This window comes from Branchiostoma floridae, chromosome 11, assembly GCF_000003815.2.
Source record: "Branchiostoma floridae strain S238N-H82 chromosome 11, Bfl_VNyyK, whole genome shotgun sequence".
NCBI classification, from domain to species: Eukaryota; Metazoa; Chordata; class Leptocardii; order Amphioxiformes; family Branchiostomatidae; genus Branchiostoma; species Branchiostoma floridae.
The window spans coordinates 16,552,310-16,560,712 of record NC_049989.1 but is presented as its reverse complement, the minus strand read 5'-3'; the positions used below and the strand labels follow the sequence as shown (position 1 = coordinate 16,560,712).

General features: G+C 42.2%; 1 long non-coding RNA gene across 3 annotated transcripts in view; it reads right to left on the bottom strand.

The window, feature by feature from the left end:
* Window positions 1–1,550: 1,550 nt before the first annotated feature.
* The window catches only part of LOC118425876, a 25,845-nt gene continuing 18,992 nt past the window's right edge, over window positions 1,551–8,403 (bottom strand). Inside the window, exons 1-3 of one of the 3 annotated variants that reach the window (XR_004832337.1) lie at window positions 3,403–3,553; window positions 1,995–2,254; window positions 1,551–1,681 (exon numbers count right to left, since the gene is read on the bottom strand). This is a non-coding gene — a long non-coding RNA (uncharacterized LOC118425876). Of the gene's footprint in view, window positions 1,682–1,994; window positions 2,255–3,398; window positions 3,554–8,403 lie in introns of those variants that run through there. The other 2 variants (XR_004832338.1, XR_004832339.1) reach the window with 2 other exon arrangements.

Here is an 8,403-nt window from a genome sequence, read left to right as displayed (position 1 = left end):
TTTATGAGGATCTTCAAATAAAGAATTTGTAAAGTCTCTGACGTCCGATGATTTCTGTGTTTGTGTTTTTTTTCTATACCAAGTTTTGATGTAAAAAATCTATAGTGGAAGCCGCCACTACCACTCTTTGATATGTCGTTAGTTCACCTTTATCCGTGGGGTGACCATTATCCGTTGTCTTTAAAAACAGCACATTTAGGAGTATTAAGTCTGCGGACAGTGATTTCAAATTTGCAATATTTTCACAATGCTCCGATTTGAAACCACCATGCGTCAACTTCATATCCCTAAATAAGTTTTTCTTACAAACAACGAATATAGGTTACCCTCGGATAAAGGTGAACCAGCGTTACATGAAAATATCTATATGTTTGTAAAATAGCCGTCCCCATTGTCGCCGATTTATTCAAAAGGGAGTAAGGATCGACACACTTAATTTTTCCACACTGCTCAGTACTTGGTGTATATTTTTATTTTCACTCTTGGGTTCAATAATTTCAGCAACACGTGAGTTGCAAGTGAAATTCACATGATAAAGGTATAGTAATAGAAAAAAGGGGAGATATATGAAGCTACCTGTGTCTGAGAGGATCTGTAAATATTTCCTCTCAAATGCTGTGGAAGACGAGAGTCATTTTATCACTAATTGTTCTTTTTATGATGATATAAGAAACCAACTATTTATGAGCGTATCCAAAATACACGCTTACTTTCCAACCATTCCTGACAATGAAAAATCAACCCTACTATTAAAATCAAAGAACCCACACATTATAAAAGAAGTGGGTAAATTCGTCTTCCACTGCCTAAAGAGAAGAAGCCTAACCCAACAAAACCAGCATAATGTACACTAGCATAGCATAGTCATAGAATGTAGTTCCTAGCACCTTTGTATTTTCCTTATTTTACATGTTGTTTGTACCTGCAATTAGCTTTCGGGCAAGAATTTGCAATAAACATATTTAGTAATATTGGATTGTTTGGTGTGGGAGACCGTGGCATCTCCGTTATTTTGTTCAGACCTTTCTAGTGAAATTAGCAACAGTTACAAACCTCGAACCACCATAGATAGTACTAGTTTAGACAAGAAAGACAAGTTTGACGTCAGCAAGTCTACCAAGATTCCATGCACCTTGCGAGTAAAAACTGAAGAAAAACTGGAGGTCGACATGAAAAATAAGCCTGCATGCATGACACTTACAGGTAACCTGTTTATTCTGTTTTATCGCTGGACCATGGAGGCTAATATACCCACTGCATGGCTTCATACACACACACACACAAACTCACACACACAGTGACACACACACACACACACTCATACATACACACACACACACACACACTCATACATACACACACACACACACACACACACACACACACATACGGAATTCTACTTCCTGTCAATGAGCAAGTCTTTTCGCCTTCTCTTCCTGTCACATTCCAATCCTGCCACTCTACTTTATTCATACGACTTCGATCATAACTACGAACACAAGGCCAGCGATATCACAAGTTCTTATAAATAAGTCACACTGCACAAAGAATAACGTTTTTCATGACTTTTATTTATCAACCCAGCGTTTGATTTTTTGCCCATCACTGGAAACGCCGGTGTTCCGTTGATCCGGTAGGCTGTCATGCCGGGTACAGGAGTCAGCGTCGCATCAGGGCGCGTCTGAAAATAAGCATACAATCAGAACTGTCAGCATAGCCATCGAAAATTCAGTCATTTTCAGCCATAAATTGTTGGATTTTAGAGGGTCTTTGAGGGGGATCCCAGACTGCCATAACGAAAAATACATGGAGGGTTTTATCAATATGGCTGTTCATGGTTCCACATATCTATCACACATACAAAGTATGAGCCGATTCGGCCGACTCCATCTTCCGACCTTTGCCTGGTTTCGCCTGGTTTCTTGTGCAATGACACGTAAATGTATTTACAATACATAGTAAAAAAAAGGACAGGAAAACGTGAGATTTCTTACCTTCTTGCTCCTCTGGACCCCCTAACTCCTGTGCACGTGCGTCAAGCTGCTCATCCACTTCATCCAGCACGTCATTCAGTTGATCCATGAGGGACCTCGTTTCTTTCACGTCTTTCGCCAGCTGTCCAATTTCTGCCGAGAAGTACCGTCTCCTGCTGTACCGGCGGCGAGCGAAGCCCTCCGAGTGGTCAATCAGCATTGCGGTGAAAACCATCGTCACAAGCAGCATACAGGCGAACAGCCTCATGGTGTTGACTCACCTGAGGTAAAAGGAAATAGAACTTTATAGTTGGATATTTTCAATCGCATATAGAGATTTTGATTTGAATTATTCGGCAGTATAGAGAGATACAGCAAGGGCTACCCAACTAGCCGGAGACTATTTCAACAGCTAGCTTTGGTGACAATACAATATATAACAACAGCATTACGTTAACCGATATATGAGGTTTGTTCTTACGGATATCATTTGACTACAGAGGCGATCTGTGTTTACAAACTAGACTCGCAGTTGTACGATCTGTGTTACTCTATGAAAGCAGTCGTTACTACTAGTATCTATGATATTCTGAGTCTATGATACAAGTAATATTACAAGGTTATAACTGATATATAAGGATACTTGGAGTGATTACCACGTAAAACGCTTTAATACAGATCGTTCAGTAAAAACAGTGTTTGTTAAGGTGAAACTGAGTACCACATATAGCGGACAAATATACATAGCAAGAAGTAGTGCAGAGATTGACTCAAATCACAAGGGCTAGCGGATGTCAACAATCAGGACGAGCAAGGAGGGACGAAATAGCTTGGCCGAGTTGACCAGGGTTTGGGCCGAGTTAACGTTGTTGATGAGGCATTTGGGCCGGGTGAAAGGGCATTTGGGCCAACTTGAAAAGGCATTTGGGCCGAATTGACCAGGAACGTTAGTTTGGGCCGAGTTGAAAAGGCATTTGGGTCGAGTTGAAATGGCATTTGGGCCGAGTTGAAAGGGCATTTGAGTCGAGTTGAAAAGGCATTTGGGCCAAGTTGAAGAGGCATTTGGGCCGAGTTGGGTTAGTTTGGGCCGAGTTGACAAGGCATTTGGGCCGAGTTGAAAATGCATTTAGGCCGAGTTGAAAGGGCATCTAAGTCGAGTTGAAAAGGCATTTGGGCCAAGTTGACTGGGCCAAATTAACCGGGGTTTTGACCAAGTTGACCAGGGTTTAGAGTCAAGGCATTTGGGCCGTGTTGACTGGGCCTTATGAACCTGGGTCAGGGCAAGTTGGCCAGAGGTTTGGACCGAGTTGACCAGGGGTTTTGGCCGAGTTGAAAGCTTTGCGAAAAACTAACAAAATCAAGAGTTGGTCACGGATGCAATTGATGTAATGCTAATAAGAGTAGTTGATAAAGTAAACCTGGTACCTACTTGGTTCCTGCCGTGCAAGAGCGATCACGATGTGCCTAGCGTCTAACGAAGTCGGACTGCAGCTATGTAAAAACGGAGACGGGGGCAAAATTTATACTTTTCACACCGACATTACGCAAATGTGCAAAATTGGATGCTGTTCATTGATTGGTTGTGCAGCGGTAGTCTTACAATAGTAGTTGCCTGTTAATTAATTTGTTTTTCTAGGTTTGCATTTTGGGTGTGCCGTGGTAGTCTTACAATAGTAGTGGTCTGTTAATTGGTCTGTTTTGTAGGTTCGTTCTTCGGAAACTGTCAATTGCTGTTTTTTTCTATGTTTATTTTGCAGGGAATAAATATTAAACAATTTACAAGCAACACAAACCTAAGGTAGAATCGAAGTATCTCCATGTATACACATATCGGTAGTTCACCTTTATCCACATGGTAACTTGTATCCGGTGTTTTTAGAAGCTGTATTGTATGAGAAAAATACCAATCTGCAGTTGTATGAGCAAAACACCAATCAGGCAACAAAAGCCCAGACTAAGGTAAATTTGAAGTATCTCCATGTAACAATACACGTATACCTTTAAACCATATATTGGATCGTTGCGATAGGGAGTACCATCATAGCGGACACAACTGCATGGAAAGAGGTAGTGCACAGTTTAACTTCGACCACAGGGGCCAACGGATATCGACAATAACAGGGGAATAGTTCGACCAAGACAGGAGCGTTGGTCCGAGTTGACCAGGATTTGTTCCAAGTAAGTTGATCAAGGTTTTGGCCGACTTGACCTGGCTGAGTTGGTAATGGTCAGATAAAACAAACTTTAATACAGTTACTGTTAGACAAGTATGTTGTTCCCATGAGAAAGACACTTTACACCCAATTAACTGATCACGAGACAGGTAAAATGAAACAAATTACTCGGACCTCTCCCATCCCTACGGCTTTGCTACCGTCGTAACAAAGGGGACCTTTTATAATTGTTATTGTTATTGGGTGGGCCGACTACTCACTCTTGGGAGCCAGGGGCTGAATTGTTAGTTTACAATAGGTGGGGCTAAATCGCAAGGGTCTGCCATTTGGCGCCACTCAGGTGACTTCAATACGACAATAATTGCCCCAGGTGCGGCCATAGGACTGTCGGGTTTGAACCACTCACATCGAGAAGGAGTCTTTTCGATAAGTTCAGTGGGTTCTTTCATACATTAGGCGCGATTCGATCGGAAGACTAGTTTACGAGCCCTAAATGACATTTTCGTGACGGTGTTCTGACGGTGTTCGTCCGGTGTTCTGACGATCATCTTGCGATTTTTAGGGATCGCCGGCAATTTTCAGGAGTCTTACGACGGTCGCGGCGCAACGAAACATGTTCTTAACATAAGCGACAAGTCGCAGGAGATCTCCGAGATCGCAGAGCTCGTTACCGAATCGCATATCGTGCGTGCAAATCATGTATACCTCGCAAGGGTATCAGTTAATAGTCTTGCGTCAATCTAACGATAGGCGAGCACAGTCTGCACAGACATAGTTATTAATCATCCAGTTCAAATCGGATGGCGAACGCCCGTTAGTCGTAGTCTCCAAGCAGACCCTACGGTGCCTTAGAAATAGTATCAAAGCTGTCAAAGGAGTATAGCCGGCGAAAGGGAGATAGCCGGCTAAGGGAGTCAAACGGGCCGGTATACCAAGTCCCTGGCCAGCTTTGATACTATTTCTAAGGCACCGTAGGGACTGCTTGGAGACTACGTTAGTCGGGCGACGTTCACCCGACTTCCGATTGTTTACAAATATTGAATTTCTGAGAATGTGAGGGTAATTCTAACATTGTGGCCCCTGTGGCAGTATGTAGGCTGGCTTTGTCACACACTACGAGTTCGTACGGAGGCGGTACTTACCACGTACAGATCCAAACAGATTGCACGTTTTTGCACGTAGACAGCACGTATTTGCATGTACGGCTGGTTGTGCACTTAGCGTTAGATCGCATAGTTGAGTCTTGCCATCCAAGGTGTACAGACTTTCTTTTGTTCTTCTACCGCCGTGTTTTATGTGTTCTCAGCAACCCTCTGCAACGACCCAAACTTACGGAAACTTTACCAACAACACCCATTCCCTACAGGTACACCACAAAACCTCGATGAAACTGCTCGATGGAAGGCGAGTGTTCCGGAGAGTGTACCGGGCAGTCTTCCTGTTGGAGAGGCCAGGAGAGGAGGACGTCACTCTGGAGGTTTCTCATGTCTGCCACAGGAAAACCTGCTGTAACATTCAGCACTTGTCACAGGAACCGCATCATGTCAACGTCGCCAGGAAGACTTGTCAGCAACAAGGACAGTGCACTAAGCATAAGGGCTACGTTAACTGCATCCTGTAAAGTGCAACTTGACACGACTAGAAAATCTACAACTCGATGCGATTAGAAGATTAACGTTTTGATATCTTTATAAAGTTTAGAAGTAAGTATGGAACTTGAGTACTGCCTTTAAAAGACGCCGGATTTGCTATGCCAACCATGTATATGATAGAACCTTAGAAGAATTAAATTGTAATTGGTTCTCAACGAAATATATTTGTTATGCAGACACATAAGTTGAAATATGTTGAAGCTTCATTCTACTGTATTAGCCTGTATTATTGCTGAGCTGAATTCGAAGCTCCGTTATTTTGCATTAAGATGTAAAGGAACTATTACTTGGTGAACGTTTGGTTTCTTTGCTCGCGAATGAAGGTTCACACCGTGCAACCCTCTTATTTGCTTGTTTGTTTGGATGTGTGCATTTGATTTGTTTGTTTGTTTGTTTGTTTGTTTGTTTGTTTGCTTGCTTGCTTGCTTATATCTATAGTTTTACATGCTTCTTTCCCTCGTCTCACAAAATATTAGGAGTAGTTCGGGTGTATCTACCAGCTTCAATTTGTTGAGGGTTAAGTAAGGATCGGATCCTTACTTTAGCCATGGCTTGCCGATTGTTAAAACTTGTTATATATAGATGTATTTTTCTCTTTCATACGTATGCTTAAAGTTTTTTTAATAAGGTTATTAACTTATTTCCCTTGGTTTTCCTTCATAGCTAATTTCTCAGTACAAATTTTGAAGAAGGGTGACTGATGTGTTATGATCGTTGTTATGCAACTGTTGTACAAGGAAAGCTTCAACTTCTAGGTCTATGTTGTAAGTCTTTAACTAATCTATATGTCACTGGGGAGGGACGCACATCGAAAGATACTGAAGAGTTCATCATAGGGGCAAAGTGTTAAGTCGTGTGGCATAGCGACAAGGTTTTCGGCCCATAACCCGGAGGTCCTGGCTTCGAATCCTTTATCAGTCTTTGATGACCATGTACCATTTGAAATGGCACTTTACACGACTTCAAGGTTAGAAATGAGTATCTAGCTTTGGCTAGTTCCGTCCCTCGGATTATAAGGCCGTTAAATGGAGGTCCCGTCTCGTTTGAGAACAGCCACACCTCGAGTACATTAAGATTCCATCACACTTATCGAAAAGAGTATAGGGGTCCTTTTCGGTGAGAGTGGTTCAAAACCTATACAGTCCTATTGTCGTATTCGGAGGTCACAAGCGTTAGCATCTAATAGCAACCCTAGAAATTTAGCACAGCCTATTGTAAGCTCCTGGAAATTTAGACCCTGGCAGTGAAAAGAGAATAGTCAATCCATCCAATAAAGTGAATACAGTTAATATGTATATATTGAGTATATAGACTTATAAGGACTTTAAACGATGTAACTGTATCTCTGTTATATACTTGACCCTTGCCTCATGATCTCAATGAAAAGCGGCCTGCAGGCCTATTGAGCCTTCAAGAATAAATAAAGGTTCAAACAAACAGCAGGCACAAGCAAGCAGTACTAAATTACCAGCAGTTTATTGGCAGACTATGGAGACTTGCAGCATAGATAGAATTTTTAAAATTAAAGAATAGTCTTCAAATGCAACATTTCTCATAGAATATTCATCTAATGATTGATCACACATCTCTCTTTAAAAACTTTTCTTACAGACAGGTCAGAGGTCAGGATTCAAGATGGACGCCTCCTTGTCCACTGGCGAGTAAGGCCCCCAAATTTTTCTTGTTTCTTAACGTTAGAGCGTACAACTCAGCTTGAGTTGACTGCATACTGATTATAGACGCTACCCAATTACTGGGAGTTCACAAAATTATAAATTGTTTGTCTATTACCTTGCCAAATTGTGCCCGTTCGTGCGCACTGGGGAGGGCAGCATAGAACACCCTGGGGCATCACCGGTGGCAAAACGTACAGAGCCGTACAGGAAGAGCTCACTTGGAGGTTCCAACACTGTGTTCCAATGCTTGTATTATTGTATGATTGTACTTAGTGCACATTGTCTGTTCACCAATCTGTATATTTAGGCACATTATCATTACTGTACTCTGATGACACGTAACTGATTGTGCAACGTCACGCATCCATCATTAGATAGTACTAGTTTCTGTAAACACGTTAAAAGGTACTATCAACCCCTGTGATCATTTTCTAACCTTGAAATAAAGATTTTAGCACTAATCTTGATTGTTATAGATTAGGTAGCCTGGAGTCCATAGAAACCATGTCTATGTTAAGTGCATTGCCTCGCCTCGTGTTGCTTGGAGCCACTATTACTTCAGCCCTACTCCCAAACGTCAGCCGAGTGCTACCACCTCAGTTTCCTGTGGATCCACTGACATCATGGCAGATTGCACCTGATCGTCCCGTGTCTCTGGGTATGGGTGGATCTCTCGCAGTCAGCAGCATCCAACTGGTGACGCAGTCAAGAAAACACAGTACTGGAGGTACCTCAGACCCGAGTTTACTGTTAGCCGTACTCACCCTGTTAATGTCAGGCGACATACAGACCAATCCAGGTCCTAATGTCACCTTACCGTGTAAAGGGCTACATGTGGGACACGTGAATATAAACAGTCTGCGTAATAAAACACAGGAGATATCTCAGTTACTACATGATAACAATTTCCATGTCTGGCAATATCAGA